Here is a 19,076-nt window from a genome sequence, read left to right on the forward strand (position 1 = left end):
TGTGGCAACAAGAAACTTTCTAAGTCAACACGTCAAGGGACCGACAAGAATGAGAGGAGGGGATGAACCAGCCTTGCTTGATCTGATCGACCCTAAATGAGTCGGATATAGGGGAAGTTAAGTTGGAAGCCCCCTTGGGAATGAGTAATCAAAGTGTATTGAGCTTTGAGTACCTGGTTGAGCTAGGAATTATCACCCCCAAAAAAGAACTGGGAAACAAAGGGCTGGCATACCGTAAGGGAAACTATGAGGAGATGAATAAATTCCTAAGGGATATACATTGGGACACGGAACTTAGAACCAAGTCCATACAAGACATGATGGACTATGCCACCCAAAAGTGTCAGGAGGCTGAAAGCAGGTTTGTCCCAGCCCGACAGGAAAAAACAGAGAAGCAAAGGAAGAATCCGTGGTTTAATAGGGAATGTATGAAAGCAAAGGAGCTGAACAAAAGGGCATGGAGGAACTTCCGTAATAACAGAACACCAGAAAGTAGAGAGAGATACCAGAGAACCAGGAATGAGTATGTTAGTGTGAGAAGAGCAGCTGAGAAAAGGTATGAAAATGATATAGCTAATAAAGCCAAGACCGAACCAAAGCTACTACACAGACACATCAGGAGGAAGACAACTGTGAAGGAACAGGTGATGAAACTTAGGATGGGCAAGGACAGGTACACAGAGAAAGAAAAAAAAAAAGGTATGTGAAGAACTCAACAAAAAGTTCCAGAAGGTCTTTACAATAGAATAGGGAGAAGTCATGGCGCTAGGAGAGGTGGCAGCAAACCAGGTGACCTTGGAAAGGTTCGAAATTACAAGAGATGAAGTCAAGAAGAGCCAATTGGAGCTGGACGTGAGAAAAGCTGTTGTGCCGGACGGAAACTCACCACGGGTATTGAAAGAGTGTGCAGGAGCACTTTGCTTGCCACTCTCCATAGTGTATAGTAGGTCACTGGAAACGGGAGACCTACCAGAAATATGGAAGACTGCTAATGTAGTACCAATATACAAAAAGGGTGACAGACAAGAGGCACTGAACTACAGGCCAGTGTCCTTAACTTGTATACCATGCAAGGTGATGGAGAAGATCGTGACAAGAGACCTAGTAACATATCTGGAGAGAAGGGAGAACCCATCAACATGGGTTTAGGGAGGGTAAATGACTTACAGGCTGAATAGAATTCTACGATCAGGTCACAAAGATTAAGCAGGAAAGAGAAGGATGGGCGGAATGCATTTTTTTGGACTGCCGTAAAGCCCAAAACAGTACCATATGAAAGGCTGATGCATAAGCTGGAGAAACAGGCAGGAGTAACTGGTAGGGCGCTTCAGTGGATAAGGGAGTACCTAAGCAATAGTAAGCAGAGAGATACAGTGAGGGGTGAGACCTCAGATTGGCGTGAAGTCCCTAGTGGAGTCCCACAGGGCTCTGTACTCAGACCTATCCTGTTTCTGATATAGGTAAATGATCTCCCAGAGGGTATAGACTCATTCCCCTCAATGTTTGCTGACAACGCTAAAATTATGAGAAGGATTAAGACAGAGGAGGACAGCTTGAGGCTTCAAGAAGATCTGGACAAGCTGCAGGAATGGTCGAACAAATGGCTATTAGAGTTTAACCCAAGCAAATGTAATGTAATGAAGATAGGTGTAGGGAGCAGGAGACCAGATACAAGGTATCATTTGGGAGATAAAATACTTCAAGAGTCAGAGAGAGAGAAAGACCTGGGGGTTGATATCTCGCCAGACCTCTCCCTTGATGCACCTATCAAGAGGATAACATCAGTGGCATATGCCAGGTTGGCTAAGATAAGAACGGCCTTTAGAAACTTGTGTAAGGAATCTTTTATAACTTTGTATACCACATATGTCAGACCAATCCTGGAGTAAGTGGCTGCAGCATGGAGTCCATATCTAGTCAAGCATAAGACTAAACTGGAAAAGGTTCAAAGGTTTGCCACCAGACTGGAACCCGAACTGAGGGGTAAGTGTGGGAAAACTTCTTAATTAATAATACATTGAATATTATAGGGACTGTATATTAGTCAAATTTACTCACCCAAAATGGGGGGGTTACATGCCAAAAGATTAATATATCCCAAGCATAATTTCAGTGCTGGTTCTTCACTGAAGTAACTATATATGAATGAAAATTAAATGAATTATATAATAATAATTAGAGGCAAATGTACCTCAAGATACTACAGTAATATGGTAAAATATATAATCAAATCAATGGGTTAGTATTATTGATCTCATTAGGAGATCATTAAGGTAGCTAAGTTATTATATCTACTTCAAAAGAGGTTAACAGCTTAGCTGTAAACTGAGAGATGTGAAATCGGTTGCCACACTCCATTGACGACGTGTTGCATAGATAAATTATTATACGTGAAGGTGGAGTAGCCTAACTCCTATGTTGATGTAGACTCGGGAGCTGTAAGACAATTACAATGTAGAAATCTTCTACGTAAATATTAAAAGATATATTTAATAATACGGAATTCTTCCTTATGTAATTTAAACAATATATCTGACACTGTAGAGTTCTTCTACAGACATTAATGAAATATATTCCTATATAAATTACGGAATACGGCTAGAGAGTAAACGTACTGGATTAATGTTATAAATAAATGGCCTAACGACAACTAGTCTAAATGTTACATGTGTACACACTAAACAAGTAGAAAATTAATAGTTGCCGGGCAAAGTATGCGTTGGTCGAGGGAACGACTCCAATCCTCCGTCCTGAACTACCGTTGGTAACACGTCAACTACTGGCTGGAGTGTTTATTGTTCCAGGGCACTGCCGTTATGTGCCGAAAGGACGTGGCACCGCTCTCGTGGTTGTAGGAGCTAATAATATGACACTAAGCAAGTTCCTCGCAATGGTGTCTCTCTCTTGCATGCTGGTAACACGATGCTAATATGGCGTCGCTAGTAGGAATTACGTCTCCTTCCTCCCTATCTCCCCTATCCCGTCTCGCTCGCGCAGGCGCGAACATGTTTCAGCAGAAATGGAAAATTCTTTTCCTTATAATTACTCTACTAAATGAAACGATAAAACTGGGGGTTAACATTACAGGGAGTTAGATATTATATAAATTCTCGTCAGGTAGTAATTAATACGAACAGGGTTCTTATTAGACGAAAAATGGAGGGAAATTTATGTTTTTTCCATGACAATTTAATATAACAGATAAACTGTTAGATAGTGATCGCTAGCTGATAACACGCTAATATCAGATCACTGGGTGCTATACTGTCAGTTAATAATTCTTAGAGAAAATGATGAAAGAAAGTGACAATATTACTTAATTCTCTAATATGTAGATAGTATTTATACCTCTGCGGAGTTGTCTGACGCAATATCGCCATGCCAAGTAGTAAGAATTTGGCAAATAATACTCAGTAGGGAAAATATTAATTTCAAATACTTCTACAAGTTAGTAATGATAGTAAATGCTGTGCTTAGCATACAAATGACAATTAAATGTTGGTATATTTGCTACAGTATGAGCTACGAGGAGAGACTACGGGAATTAAACCTCACGTCACTGGAAGACAGAAAAATTATAGGGGACATGATCACCACATACCAGATTCTCAGAGGAATTGATAGGGGTAGAAAAAGACTGATTATTTAACACAAGTGGCACAGGCACTGAGACACAGGCGCAAATTGAGTGCCCAAATGAGCCATAGAGACGTTAAAAAGAATTTTTTCAGTGTCAGAGTAGTAGACAAATGGAATGCATTAGGAAGTGATGTGGTGGAGGCTGACTCCTTACACAGCTTCAAGTGTAGATATGATAGAGCCCAGTAGGCTCAGGAATCTGTACACCAGCTGATTGACCGTTGAGAGGCGAGACCAAAGAGCCAGAGCTCATCCCCGCCATCACAACTAGGTAAGTGCACACATACACAAACACACACACACACACACACACACACACACACACTCGCCATCTGGTTACGCTAGTTGATGGACAGTTGAGAGGCGGGACCAAAGAGCCAGAGCTCAACCCCCGCAATCTCAACTAGGTAAGTACACCCAAATGTTCCTCCAGAGGGACATGCCGAGGTAGGAGAGAGCTATTGCGGCAGAAGCAAGGATGAAGGGCAGGGCGAGAGGAGAAAACCAGGAAATCACAGTCCCCAACACATCCCCAGAGATGAGGGGGGGGGGGGAGAGGAGGGCCACAATCAGCAATCCAGTAACACCAGAGGAGAGGGCAACTCCACCTCCCCTCCTTTACATAGAAACCCTTCATACCCTGAACCCTCCCTGTCCCCAATCAAATGCTCAGCAAACTCTCCCTCCCTCCCTCCTCACCCCATTCCCCCCCCCCCTGCTATCCCTTCCCCAATCCTACCATGTCCCCCCTCCCCCTATTCCCTTACTGTCCTCCCTCCCCCTTCATCCTATACCCTCCCTGTCCCCTCTTCATCCCATACCCTCCCTGTCCCCCCCCCTTCACTTGACCCCCCCTTCCACCCCTCATCCTCTGTATCCTCTGAGACCCTGTTATCCACCTCAGAAATCCTGACACCCAGGGAACAGCTTCCCCCAATCAGCAGAACGCTCACCAAGAAGGGGGTACATGAGAAGGGACAGAAGAAAGTGAGCCTCAAGGCAATGTACACTAACATAATGATAAAACAAATAAATCAAATTAACTTGGAGAATGGATACTAGAAGAAAACCCAGACATAATAGCACTCACAGAAACAAAGCTAACGAAAACCATAACAAATACAGTGTTTTTACTGTATTTGTTTATACAGGACTACTGTGTTGTAAGGAAAGAGAGAGAAGGAAGAAGAGGTGATGGTGTAACTCTGCTGGTAAGAAAAGGTTGGGGTTTGAGGAGATAGTTATTTAGGGCTGTGAAGGTTTCGGTGACTGCATAACAGGTACCATAGCAACTGGAGTACAAAAATTATAGTTGTAGTCTTATATATAACCCACCACCAAATGACAGAAGACCCAGACATGAATATGATAGAAATAACATGGCCACCATTAACATAATAAAGAGAACAGCTTCTGTCACTAGCAGGAATGGATCTGGACTATTTAACATGGGAGACTTAAACCATGGGAGATAGATTGGGAGAACAGAGACCCACACGGAGGACCAGATACATGGAGAACTAAGCTGCTGGACGTGACAACAAGACAGTTTGTAAGCCAACACATCAAGGGACTGACAAGAATGAGAAGAGAGGATGAACGAGCTATGCTTGATCTGATATATACCCTAAATGAGTGGGATATGAGGGAAGTTATGTTGGAAACACCCTTGGGATGAGTGATCACAGTGTATTGATCTTTGAGTACCTGGTAGAGCTACGATTTATGTCTCCCCAAAAAGAACTAGGAAACAAAAGACTGGCAAACCGAAAGGAAAATTATGAGGATATGAGAAGTTTCCAAAGGGATATACCACGTGACATAGACCTCAGAACTAATTCTATACAAAACATGATGGACTATGTCACACAAAAGTGTCAGGAGGCAGTAAAAAGATTTATCACGGCACAAAAGGAAAAACCGAGAAGCAAAAAGGAATCCATGGTTTAATAGGGCACCTATGAAAGGAAAGGAACTGAACAAAAGGGCGTGGAGGAACTTCCGAAATAACAGAACACCAGAAAGCAGAGAGAGATACCAGCGAACCAGGAATGAGTATGTTAATGTGAGAAGACAAGCTGATAAAAGTTATGAACATTATATAGAAAGCAAAGCCAAGATCGAACCAAAGCTACTCTACTGTCACATCAAGAGGAAAACAACAGCGAAAGAACAGGTAATGAAACTTAGAAGGGGTTTGGACAGGTATACAGAGAATAAGAAAGAGGTGTGTGAAGAACTCAACAAGAGTTCTTCACAACAGAACAAGGTGAGGTCACTGCGCTAGGAGAGGTGGCAGTAAACAAGGCGGCCTTAGAAGGGTTCGAAATTACGAGAGATGAGGTCAAGAGACACCTGTTTGATCTAGAGGTGAGAAAGACTGTTGGTCCAGACGGGATTTCACCATGGTTATTGAAAGAGTGTGCAGAGACACATTGCTTGCCATTCTCCATAATGTATAGTAAATCACTGGAGACGGTAGACCTACCAGAAATATGGAAGACGGCCAATGTGGTCCCAATATACAAAAAGGGTAACAGACAAGAGGCACTGAACTACAGGCTAGTGTCATTAACTTGTATTCCATGCAGGGTGATGGAGAAGTTCACGAGAAAAAATCTAATGACACATCTGGAGAAAAGGGACTTCATGACAAATCGCCATCATGGGTTCAGGGAGGGTAAATATTGCCTTACTGGCTTAATAGAATTTTATGACCAGGTGACAAAGATAAAGCAAGAAAGAGGAGGCTGGGCGGACTACATTTTTTTGGACTGTCGGAAAATCTTTGACACAGTACTCCATAAGAGGCTGGTGCATAAGCTAGAGAGACAGGCAGGAGTGACTGGTAAGGTACTCCAGTAGATGGGGAAGTACCTAAGCAATAGGAAGAAGAGGCTTACAGTGAGGGGTGAGACCACAGATTGGTATGAAGTCACCAGTGGAGTCCCACAAGGCTCTGTACTCGGACCTATCATGTTTCTGATGCAAGTAAATGATCTCCCGGAGGGTATAGACTCATTCCTCTGGGTGTTTGCTGACGATGCCAAAATTATGACAAGGATTAAGACAGAGGAGGACTGCTTGAGGCTTCAAGAAGACCTAGACAAACTGAAGGAATGGTGAAAAAAATGGTTGTTAGAGTTTAACTCAAGTAAATGTAATGCAATGAAGATAGGTGTAGGGAGCAGGAAGCCAGAAATAAGGTATCATTTGGGAGATGAAATTCTTCAAGAGTCAGAAAGAGAGAAAGATTTTGGAGTTGACATCACGCCAGACCTGTCCCCTGAAGCACATATCAAGAGGATAACATCAGCGGCATATACGAGATTGGGCAACATAAGAACGACATTTAGAAACTTGTGTAAGGAATTATTCAGAACTTTGTATACCATATATGTCAAACCAATCCTGGAGTATGCAGCTCCAGCATGGATTCCATATCTAGTCAAGCATAAGACTAAACTGGAGAAGGTTCAAAGGTTTGCCACCAGACTAATACCCGAGCTGTGAGGTATGAGCTACGAAGAGAGACTTCGCGAATTAAACCTCACGTCGCTGGAAGATAGAAGAGTTAGGGAGTCACCACATTCAAGATTCTCGAAGGAATTGATAGGGTAGATAAGGACACGCTTTTTAACACAAGGGGCACACGCTATAGGAGTCACAGGTGGAAATAGAGTGCCCAAATGCGCCACAGATATAGTAGAATTTTTTTTTTTAGTGTCAGAGTGGGTGACAAATGGAATGCATTAGGAAGTGATGTGGTGGAGAAAGACTCCATACACAGTTTCAAGTGTAGATATGATACAGCCCAATAGCCTCAGGAACTTGTTCACCAGTTGACTGACAGTTGAGAGGCGGGACCAAAGAGCCAGAGCTCAACCCCCGCAAGCACAAATAGGTGAGTACAAAAAGGTAAGGTGAGTACAGTCATAGTCATAGCTGCCTCCTTAGCTCCTTCTCCTCCAGGAGGAGTCATAACTGCCTCCTTAGCTCAGGGGCAGAGCACTGGTCTTGTAAACCAGGGGTCGTGAGTTCGATTCTCACAGGGGGCATACGTGTTTAATGACTGAAGTACGTGAAGCATAGTTTACAAACATTATACTAGGCAGTGATGCGGTGGAGGCTGACTCCATACACAGTTTCAAATGTAGATACGATAGAGCCCAGTAGGCTCAGGAATCTGTACACCTGTTGATTGACGGTTAAGAGGCGGGACCAAAGAGCCGAAGCTCAATCCCCGCAAGCACAACTAGGTGAGTAAACACAGTATACATTATATAAACACTCACTAGAAGGATTTGCCGACTGCCCCCTGGTTTCTTCTCCCCTCTTTCCGCCCTCGTTCAACTCTTTTCTTTCCCTCTTCCCCATTGTCCTCTCCCTCATCCTCACCCCTCTTCCCTCCCTCTCCACCCACTCATAACATTTACTATTGCAAAACAAATGAGGGAACAACCAATGTTTCAGACCGGGCTTCATGGACATCACAGGGGGTTGGGGGTCTATAAATGCTGAGATTTCTTAGAGCATTTCACTTGGGCTTCTCCCCCCCCTAAATAGCTGATAACGCCCCCCCCCTGCCCCACATGATTCATCGTGGAAAGAGGGATCTCGATAAGCTTAGGTACAGTCTTTCTGTTCCCGACTACTGGAATTGAAACCAATATTAATCCTTATCCTCTCCCCTCGAAACCCTCCCCTCCCCCTTCCCAAAAAAACTTACCTAACCTAACCTTACCTAAGGTATCAAAGCGTAATCTAACGATATATACGACATTTACAATATGAAAAGTGTCTTTGTAGACACGTTTAAGTACAATTTGGCCATATCCCCAGGGCATATCCTCATTTCACAGAAGTCACTGATAGGTAGGCATGAAGGTATTCATTAATTACATTTCTACATTGATCTATACTAAAACAGTGACATACAGTTGTATGTTTTATATCCATTCAAACCCTCAAATACAATCAGAATGTATTCATAATATCAAGGTAAATTAATAATCCTTGTCAGTCACGTCATTAGATTTATTTACATGTGTATAGAAACGGATGTACCATGAGCCACAGCTGCTCTGACATCTGCCTCCTTAGCTCAGGAGCAGAGGACTGGTCTTGTAAACCAGGGGTCGTGAGTTCGATTCTCACAGGGGGCACACAAATATTTAGCATAAGCATTAATTTAAAAGCAGACAAGCAAATCAAACACATGTTCTTGGCCTTCCATAACAGCTCCTAACTTGAACAATAACATCCTAACTCCTAGTTACAATAACATCCGTTCCTTCCAAATGATCCATCTTAATACACTCACGAGGCCTATAATTTAATTTTATCGTGCCAGATCTTTGCACCACACATTTAGTCCGCAAAATACATCTCAGGCTATCCATTTGCACAGCTCAGATTCTTGATTTGTCTGTTTGTGCTTTACCAATGTCTGCCATCCGTGCATGCGCGTCTACATTTCCAATTCTCTCCATCGGGGATCCTGGGTTCGATTCCCGGGCTGGACAGTTATGGTTGGCACGTCTTTTTCATCTATTGCGTTTGTTCACCTAGTAGTAAATAAGGCTGAATTAGGCATCTGCAGCCGGGATGAATTCTGGAGATCAGTAGTTCAACTGCATGTACGTATATATGTATGTGTGTTTATATGTATGTATGTGCATATATATGTGTGTGTATATATATGTATGCGTAAATATATATATGCGTGTATATATGTATGTGTGTATAGGTGTAAGCAGATGAAAATTGCATTTCACATTTGTATTCGCACATTAATCACATTCTATGGTTGAGTATTTAATAATCAACTGGAGTGTATGTACGAGAACACAGCTTGAACCCCCTGATCATATAGGAGAGACGTAAATGGATGTAATATATAGGATAGACGTAAATCTATGTAATATATAGGATAGACGTAAATCTATGTAATATATAGGATAGACGTAAATCTATGTAATATATAGGATAGACGTATATGTATGAATTCTATAGGATATATGTAAATGTATGTATTAAATAGGATAGACGTAAATGTATGTATGCTGGTTAACATTGTTAAAGCACTACAATCGCCTTCTGTGGCCGATTGCTCAATATCTCATAACACATAACTCATTCTGTCCATGGTGGACAGAAGAAAATTCATATATGCTGGTTAGCATTAGACAGCCACATCTATGGTAGAAAATAACCTATAAAAAGCATATCCTTTCCAAGTGCTATATAATCATGCTGGCTAGTAGTGCTTTTCCCTTTCCGGGGGGGGGGGGGCAATAATCACCCGTACCACTTCTTGGGTGGTTTAATCTTAATCAATCACTTTTCCCTGACAAGACTGCCCTCCCAGTGTTGTTGCCTGCCTGGCTGCGTGCTGACGTGGCTTTTTTGCCATGGGGGGCCTGGCTATTCCTCCTGTGTTGAGGGTAAATTCCGTGGGACTGGAATTCACGTGTAAGGCTGGTTATCCGGCCGTTGAGTTAGTTATGTGTGACATGCTTCGTGTCCCGGTGGAAGCTGTGTATGGCGTTGAGCTTGTTACGGCCCACCGGGTGATTGTCAAGTTCGTGGGGGAGGAGGAGTATCGGGACTTCCTCCGGCGGAACGAGGGGCGTTCATTGCAGTTGCCGGATGGCGCCGGCTCCGTTACGATCTCGGACCGAAGTGGTGCCCTGACATATGTCAGTGTGCACGGTGCGCCCCTGGAGTTCCCTGAAAACCTTCTCCGGCGCTTCTTCGGGAGGTATGGTGCAGTCATCAGTGTGCGGGTGAACAAGCTGTCCTCGGGGAAGTATGCTGGGAAGCAGACGAATGTCCGTACATTAGGTATGCGCCTGCGGTCGGATATCCCATCTTCTGTCCGGCTGCTGGGCTACTACGTTCGGGTGTACTATGCCCGGCAGCCCCGTACTTGTTTCCAGTGTGGCCAGTTGGGGCATCAGGCTGCCGGGTGCTCTGAGACACCTGCTGCGCCCGTTAACTTATTCCGGGAGGAGGATTTCCCGCCGCTCCCTCAGGGCGTGGATTCCGGAGATGAAGTGGAGCAGGTCCCAGTCGCTGCTGATGCGGCCCCTCCTGCGTCACCCGACATGCCCCCGGTGCTTGTTGCCCCTCAGCCGAGTGCGTCTGCGTCTTCCTCGACTCCTGCTGCTGCGCCTGGTTCTGCGCCCTCGCCAGGTGTGCCGGCGGTGTTGGGTGGTGGGGGTGCTGCGGAGCATCCTGTTGTGTGCGGCCCGGTTCCCCATGTGGTTGAGGCTGCTGAAGTACTGCGACGGGCGTTGGTTCGCCCGGTTCGTGAGGGCCGTGGTTCTGGGTCCGCCTCCGGCTGTGAGGATGTGCGGCCAGTGCCCAAGCGTTCTAGGCGCTCTTCTACTGCTTGGGCTGATATGGAGGACTACGACGCGGGTGGAGCTTCGGGAGATGGTGTGGCGGTTCCAGGTGCCTCGTGCTCTACGACGCTGGTGGTGGCTGATGTCCATGTGTCGGCTGTTGACGATGATTGTGCGTCTAATTTACCTCCTGTTCTTTCTCCTGCAGAAGGTTCTCCGCAGTGGGAGGTGGTTGCTCCTACGGGCGTGGATGGTGTGGATCCTGGTACGAGCCGAGGCATCAAGCTGGTGCTGAAAAAGGATGCCAAGCGTGGGGGGTCCCGGCAGGTGCAACGTTCAGTGGTTGCCGAGGAGCCCTGTGAGGCAGCTGAGGAGGCTCCCAGTGTGCTGCCCATTGCCCGGCCTCTTGGGAAGGAGCCTCTCCCTCTCATCTTGGCCTCCGGAGTGGCGATGGATGCTGACCATCCGTTGCATTTTGAAATTGTTGACCGTGTGCGTCCTGCTCCGTGGTGCCCTTCTACCATCTGGATTCGTCGGGCTAAGTGTTTTATTGTGGGTGTGCCAGAGTTAATGCCCGATCCTCGTACGCTCAATAGTGACCATGTTTCGGAGGACATTATGTTACTTTGGGAAGCGTACTGTATTCGCTTCCCGGCGGAAGAGTGGCCGGACAAGTATGAGATCTTTTCGTAGTCTGTGTGCTTGCTGTGTGTTTTATTTTTCTTTTGTTTTCTTGTGTTTTTGATGTTGGCCCTTCAGGCCGGTATTTAGTGACTTGTGTTTCTGCCTGATTTTTATTGTAATTGGCCTCGCCTTTTGTTACGGGGCGTTAATGTATTGATTTTCTGTTGCTTTACCTGTTGCCTCTTGTTGTATGTTTTGTTTTTTGGAGGTGTTGTTTTGTATTGTGATTGCTGGATTGCCATTGTATTCTGTTTTATGTTTTGATGTATGCTGTATTTTTCATGTTTTTCTTGTGTATGTGTTTTGTTGTGCTATGCTGTTTTGTTGTGCTCGGCAGTCGGCCCTTCTGGCCGGTGGTCTATTGTTTTCCTTTATGTATTCTGTATTTTTATTGTATTTAATTTGCATGCTCTGCATGTAAAAATAAATATAAAAAAAAAACTTTTCCCTGACAAACACCTTATCTTCTGCACTTGCCACCGCAGTGCAAATATTGGCCCCAAAAGCGTCTTTCACTTTACCTCATTCCTTGCCCGAAGGTGGCAGCAGTTTGTATAGAAGGAACTATTTTGATTAGTTATAACAATTGACGAGCGAGGTACACCGCGAGGAGCGATGTAACACTGCTGTGGAAAAGGATTTGGGGGGTGTTGATGCTTCGTTGAATTTTCAGCTCTCAACCAATCATAATTAAACTTAATATCATCACCCCTCGTTATTGTCTCACATATTATGCAACATGACATCAGAGTCACGCTGAGAACCATCTTTTTTCCATTAAAATTATAGATTTCAATGTAAAATTTTAATTATCTGAAGATGTGTAGGCTACAATCAAACACAGCTTCACCCCATTCTCCTGTAAAGTTTGTACATACAAAGGTCTAGTGTTTTAGTACAATATTTAAACTACTTACAGGCAAAGAGAAACACGATTTATACTATAAGCAAACTAAGTTGGTTTAAAAGTTTATACTTTCCTTATACTTTTAGTGTAAAATGTAAAGAATTTGTATACAACTATTATAGGATTTAATTAATATACTGTTTACTTATAATGGACTATCTGATCTATCAATAACAAAACAGCATAATGGAGACATGTGCACCCCATACTTTATGCCCCCTGTGAGATTCGAACTCACGACCCCTTGTTTACAAGACCAGTGCTCTACCCCTGAGCTAAGGAGGCTGATAGTGCATGGTGGAAATATTCTTAAGTTAACATGCCATACATACCATGAGACGACCCTCTTAATTTAACTTGTTACATCAGGCAAGAGGCGCTTACCTGTATTTGATAGCGAGGTAGATATCTAGAACCTTGCACGAAGCCGGCATAGCGTGTTCCACTTGTTCAAATATCAGCTTGCATCAATCTCATTAGGCTACTCGGATATTTGTCGAAAAAGTCTCACGTAATTGGTTCTGCGGAATGTGAACAATATTCATAGTTTAGGAGTTCCTTAGATTTATTTATTATGTGAAGTGAATACAAAAATATTCCTTAGAGATAGTGTTGGTGTGTGATGCGCGGGCCTCTCTGGTGTGACGTAACAGGAGACGCACTGGACGACTCCTTATGTCCGCGTCGGTTTCCTTAAATCCTGATCCAGCCTTTGGCTATTGTCGCATCCAAGGTGTGACGAGACAATTGCAGGCTCTCCGGGGGTTGACGTCACCACATAATGAGCTAAGATGATTGGCTAACAAAGTGAGCAACACGGTCCAACTCATAGCTCATACCTCTAGTTCTAGTTCTGGGACTAGTTTGATGGCATACCTTGAATCTTTTCTAACTTTGTCTTGTGTTTGTATAGCTATGGACTCCAAACTGGAGCTGCATACTCCAGGATTTGTCTGACATAAGTGGTATACAAGATCTGTACGAATTCTTACATAAGTTTCTAAAAGCATTTTTCATGTTGGCCAATCTAGTTTATGTCGCTTATGATATCCTTTTGATGAGGGCCCTCTGGGGACAGGTTCAGTGTAATATGAACCCCAAGATCTTTCTATTTGACTCTTGCAGAATTTCACCTCCCAGATGGTACCTTGTATTCAGGTTCCTGCTCCCTTCGACTAATTTCATTACTTTACACTTTCCTGAGCTGAACTTATTAGCCATATTTTAGACCATTCCTCCATTCCAGGAATGGATCACTCTAGGTCGTCCTGTAGCCTCTGCCTATCTTTATCTGTCTTGATTCTTCTCGTAATTTGAGCATAATCAACAAACATTGAGAGGAATGAGTCTATACCCTCTGGAAGATCGTTTATATATAATAGAACCAGGATGAGTCCAAGTACAGAGCCCTGTGGGACTCCGCTGGTGACATCTCACCATTCTGATGTCTCCTCCCTCACAGTTATTCGCTGTTTCCAGTTGCTCAGATACTCCCTTATCAACCGGACCACTTTGCCTTTTACTCCTGCCTGTTGCTGCAACTTTTGTATCAGACTTTAATGGGGAAGGAGGCGGATTGGGAACTACGTGTGTGTACTCACCTAGTTGTGCTTGCAGGGGTTGAGCTCTGGCTCTTTGGTCCCGAATCTCAACCGTCAATCAACTGGTGAACAGATTCCTGACCCTACTGGGCTCTATCATATCTTCATTTGAAACTGTGTATGGAGTCAGCCTCCACCACATCACTGCCTAATGCATTCCACCTGTTAACTACTCTGACACTGAAAAAGTTCTTTCTAACATCTCTGTGGCTCATTTGGGTTCTCAGTTTCCACCTGTGTCCCCTTGTTCGCGTATCACCTGTGTTAAACAGTTAATCTTTGTCTAACCTGTCAATTCCTCAGAGAATGTTGTAGGTAGTGTGGAGGTAGTCGCCACGTGGTATGACAATGGGGTGATGTAATACTGAACGTAATAGTTCAGCTTGAGCTGTAGTCGTCGGGGAAGGTAGATCAGGGAAGGCAGGTGAAGCAAGTCTAGGCTTCTCAGGAAGGATAGGGTAGAGCTAGACAAAGCCTCTTCAGTAATCCTAGTGGCACATATCCTAAGTGCAAGTAGTGCCGGGTGGACTTCGTCCGCATTGGGTCACGTGCAGTTCATCTCTCAGCCTTGTCCCTCTCAACCTGCGCGGGAAGGCTGTGCGCGGTCGCCGTCCACCAATCAGAGCACAGTCCTGTCTACACTATGAAATGTCTCCTTTGGCGGGCACTTTGAATGTGGTTCCCTCCACACTCCTCCCGTCCCTATAGAACAATGGGTATATTAGAGGGAAAATGTTTCAATATATATAACATGTCTTTTTGGAAAAAGTCTTCACCAGCTCCACACTAGGGGGTGGAGTTGCAAACAAGGCCACAAAAGAGAACATTTCTGGTTTTACAAATGGGTTCTATTACAATTATTACCCGTATTATCTTTGCACACTTACAGTTATTACTCGTATTATCTTTGCACTATACACAAATTGTTTCAACACCGCATATACTACACTACCTTTTTCTGTTTTTTTTTCACCCCCAGGATCCCAAGGAAAAGCCATTGGATCTATGCCTTCCAGGAACAGACCAAATGCTAGTTCGTCTTTTATTTTCTTCTGAACCCTCCTTTCCCCATTGTATCTTAACTGGTCTCACTTCCTGTGAGGGCTTTGCATCGCTTCCTGATCCAGACCTGTCTGTTCAGTAATGGCACAGTCCCGAATTGCCACTTCTGTCCTGCATTGGATCCCCGAAGGAGCCTCACTTGATGAGTTCCCACTTAGCCAAACTCTGTCAGTCAGCCAAACTCTGCTGACTGTCCATGTCTGGCGTGCTAATGTCCATGACCCGCCCCTGTCAGTGTAAGCCAAGATGTCTTCCACGCCTTCAGACAATACCTGGTCAGCATCTTGCTCCGATGCACCTCCTTGGCCTGTTATGAACTGGGTCGGATTTAGGCCGAATGAGCCGACCCGGCAGCGTTTAAAGACGATTTCTGGTCCTTAAATGAAACACGTGGCCTGTTGCCCGGGGTGTCCCGTGCTGACGAACTCCTTCCCCATCCCTTTCGGATTCCTCACAGTCTTGAGCAAAATGACCCTCTTTCCCTCACCTGTAGCACTGAACAGGTTGTCTAAGGGATGGACTACGGCGATACTGTGGTGACATAAGGACAATTGTAAGGTACCTCAAACTCTCACACACCTGGTCCAATTTGGCATTAACCCCTGAGTTACCTACTGCCAAAGTTTCCCATTTTGCATCCCTGCCCGAGGAAGATAGAGAGCCTGATCCCGCACTTGGTGGCAGGGAAGTTCCCATGCCATGGCTCGAATGGCTGATAGCCGGTGAGGTGCCCGGGGATCTGGCAAGGTCATTGCTCCTGGTTAGCTGCTCATGGCGGAAATATCTACCCACTGCATTTACTCGCACTGCTGGGCCCTGGGACACGCCTTGATGTGAATCATATTTGGAAGAACCTGAGGACCTGTTGATTGCAACAGCATTGTGTTGGAAAGTTTGGGCCCGATCAATAGCCACCTCTATGGATGAGTTCCTCACATTGGAAATGTATCCTGCCAGACTCTTATCCGGTAATCCCTGGCCAAATCGCATTACTGCCATTTGTTCCACTTCCCACCGTGGTATGTGTTTGTAGGCTCGATGAGCCAGGTGATGGACCCTATCTGCCCAATCAGCGATGTCCTCCTCGGGCTCCTGCTGAGCCTGGGTAAACTTCATCATGGCAACATCCAGAACTTCCCTGTCTCCAAACCGCTTCATCAGCTTATGCATCATGCGATTATAATCGATGGACGGCTCTCTATCCAGTAAGAGGTTGTAAAAATCACTCGCCTTACCCTTGAGGCACCACCCTAACTGCGTCAATGACGTAGGCCCGCTCCAGTCCTTTTCCGATGCATAGGATATGAAATGGCAGTAGAAGGTGGCCCAATCTGACTTCCCGTCATAATCCAACGCCCAAGGTAGTGTGCGGAAGGTCAATTTCCGTTGGCGATAACCTGCCCGCCTCCTGTGGGATGGGGAAGCAACCGAATCGGAAGTTCGAGAGCTTGTTGATGAGTGTCGAGCTGGCCGTCTCCTTAATCGAGCCGATCGATGGTGGTGAGCACGCCCCTGCCGAGCACCTTGTAGACCACCAGCCCTGGAGTAGGCTGGTGACTGCAGCCGGTGTCCGGGCCGTCTGCCGCTGGCAGCACCCCCAGAGGGATTGTGGGCACTTGTTTCGCTGGACAAAGATGGTGAGCGGCTTCCCTTCTGCAGACCTGAGGGCCTGGAACCCTGTAGGGACGGATCCATCTCAAAAGATATAGCAGCCAACAAATCGGGCGTGGTCCGAGGGCAGTTGATATCGTAAATGTTGTCCTCTGTAATCATGCGGACACGCCGAAACTTGATAATTCAAGCGGCCAATGTGTCTCCAAAGCCAGGTAGTAACATCAGCTCAGCCGCCGAAGCAGAGTTTATCTTGATTAAAGCCACGGTGCTGGTGTCGAAAACTAAAGCTCAGATATATTGTGCCGAATGTGTGCCTACAGGCAGGTTAGAACCCAGAGAAACTTGTACACAAGTCAGATAACGGAGCAAGCCTGGTAAAAAGCCTTAAATGTTGGGCCAGACACCTCACATATCTATTGCACCATACAAAAAAAAAATAAACACCAATGTTCAAAATTAATGTTCAAAAACACAATGTTCAAAAATAAGAATAAATGTTCCACAAAGTAAAATAAGCACTGCACAGTCAATAATGTAAATAATGGAAGCAGGTGGTAAACACTACACTTAATTGGGACTTGAATCACTTGAGGCTTAGACACAAAAAATTGGGCACTTACTGCACTTGCAGAACTGGAAAATTTTAAGATATAGCAGTCACTTCGAGGAACTTTAAATTCAGATTATCAAGCTGGAAAAGCAATGTGCCTAATTTTAATAAACACTGGGTTAAGGGTTTTTATAAACACTTCTTTCAGGTGAACGTAGGGAAACGTCTTGGTACAGTGCAGGGCAGCTCACCGTCCACCTTATATCTGGTAGGAAAACAAATTCACTGACTTTCCTGACATATATGTCTCCCTGGAGCCATACATCTAAAGAAAGACTATATAACAGGCTACGTCTGTCTAACAGTAGAAACGATAAAGTAACAGACCTGTAGCAAGTACCCTGCAGAGTTGAAGCCAGTGTCGCTGTAGTAAACACACTGGAGATGGATGAGCTCAGGAACGATAGCCTTAAATCCTCCGCGAACGGATTCGTAAACAATAACAAGTTCCGGATACGCTCAGGAACGGTGGCACGTAATCTGTGTGAATGGTACTTGCTTCACCTTGGTTCAAAAAACTTGGAAACCACGGGAATCGGGGCTTGGAGAACAAGACAATAAAATGCAAAAATTCCGGGGAAATAATCCGTATAAAACAATGGTAACTGGAACTTATAGAGAATCTTGGGGAATTACACGAGATGTTGAATAAAGCATATACACAAAAAAACAGGAACTGAAATATCATGGGCACCGATATTGAACAACAAGCCAGAGAACATCAATGGTGCAACCAAAGCACAGTAAACCAAGACTGGAAACGTTGAACACTATCTAAGACGTCTTGACTGAAGTCGGCAGAACAATGATGCAGATATCTTGGCGAGGTCTTCCTAATCACCGCGAAGGAACGGTTACTCACTGCGCCAATGTGGAGGTAGTCGCTACGTGGTATGACAATGGGGTGATGTAATACTGAACGTAATAGTTCACCTTGAGCTGTAGTCGTCGGGGAAGGTAGATCAGGGAAGGCAGGTGAAGCAAGTTTAGGCTTCTCAGGAAGGATAGGGTAGAGGAAGACAAAGCCTCTTTAGTAATCCTAGTGGCACATATCCTAAGTGCAAGTGGTGCCCGTTGGGCTTCGTCTGCGTTGGGTCACGTGCAGTTTATCTCTCGGTCTTGTCCCCCTCTCAACCTGCGCAGGAAGGCTGTGCGCGGTCGCCGTCCACCAATCAGGGCACAGTCCTGCCTACACTTCCTCTGGCGGGCACTTTGAATGTGGTTCCGTCTACAGTAGTGATCATGTCTCCCCTTACTCATCTGTCTTCCAGTGTCGTGAGTTGCATTTCCCACAGCCTGTCCTCGTAACTCATGCCTCTTAGCTCTGGGACAACCCTTGGGGCATACCTCTAGTGTGTGTATGTGTGTGTACTCACCTAGTTATACTCACCTAGTTGTGATTGCAGGGGTTGAACTGTGGCTCTTTGGGCCCGCCTCTCAACTGTCAATCAACTTACTTGTTTTCTCTCCACACACACACACACACACACAATTACAAGAGATGAGGCCAAGAAGCACCTATTGGAGCTGGATGTGAGAAAAGCTGTTGGGCCGGATGGAATCTCGCCATGGGTATTGAAAGAGTGTGCAGGAGCACTTTGCCTACCACT

General features: G+C 45.0%; 3 non-coding genes across 3 annotated transcripts; 2 read left to right on the plus strand and 1 right to left on the minus strand.

Moving 5' to 3' along the window:
- Nucleotides 1-7,625: 7,625 nt before the first annotated feature.
- On the plus strand, nucleotides 7,626-7,697 carry TRNAT-UGU (transfer RNA threonine (anticodon UGU)). The gene has a single exon. It is a non-coding gene; the product is annotated as a tRNA-Thr (tRNA).
- Nucleotides 7,698-8,732: 1,035 nt separating this feature from the next.
- On the plus strand, nucleotides 8,733-8,804 carry TRNAT-UGU (transfer RNA threonine (anticodon UGU)). The gene has a single exon. It is a non-coding gene; the product is annotated as a tRNA-Thr (tRNA).
- Nucleotides 8,805-12,792: 3,988 nt separating this feature from the next.
- Nucleotides 12,793-12,864, minus strand: TRNAT-UGU (transfer RNA threonine (anticodon UGU)). Its single transcript has one exon. It is a non-coding gene; the product is annotated as a tRNA-Thr (tRNA).
- Nucleotides 12,865-19,076: the final 6,212 nt, after the last annotated feature.

This window comes from Procambarus clarkii, chromosome 28, assembly GCF_040958095.1.
Source record: "Procambarus clarkii isolate CNS0578487 chromosome 28, FALCON_Pclarkii_2.0, whole genome shotgun sequence".
NCBI lineage: Eukaryota > Metazoa > Arthropoda > Malacostraca > Decapoda > Cambaridae > Procambarus > Procambarus clarkii.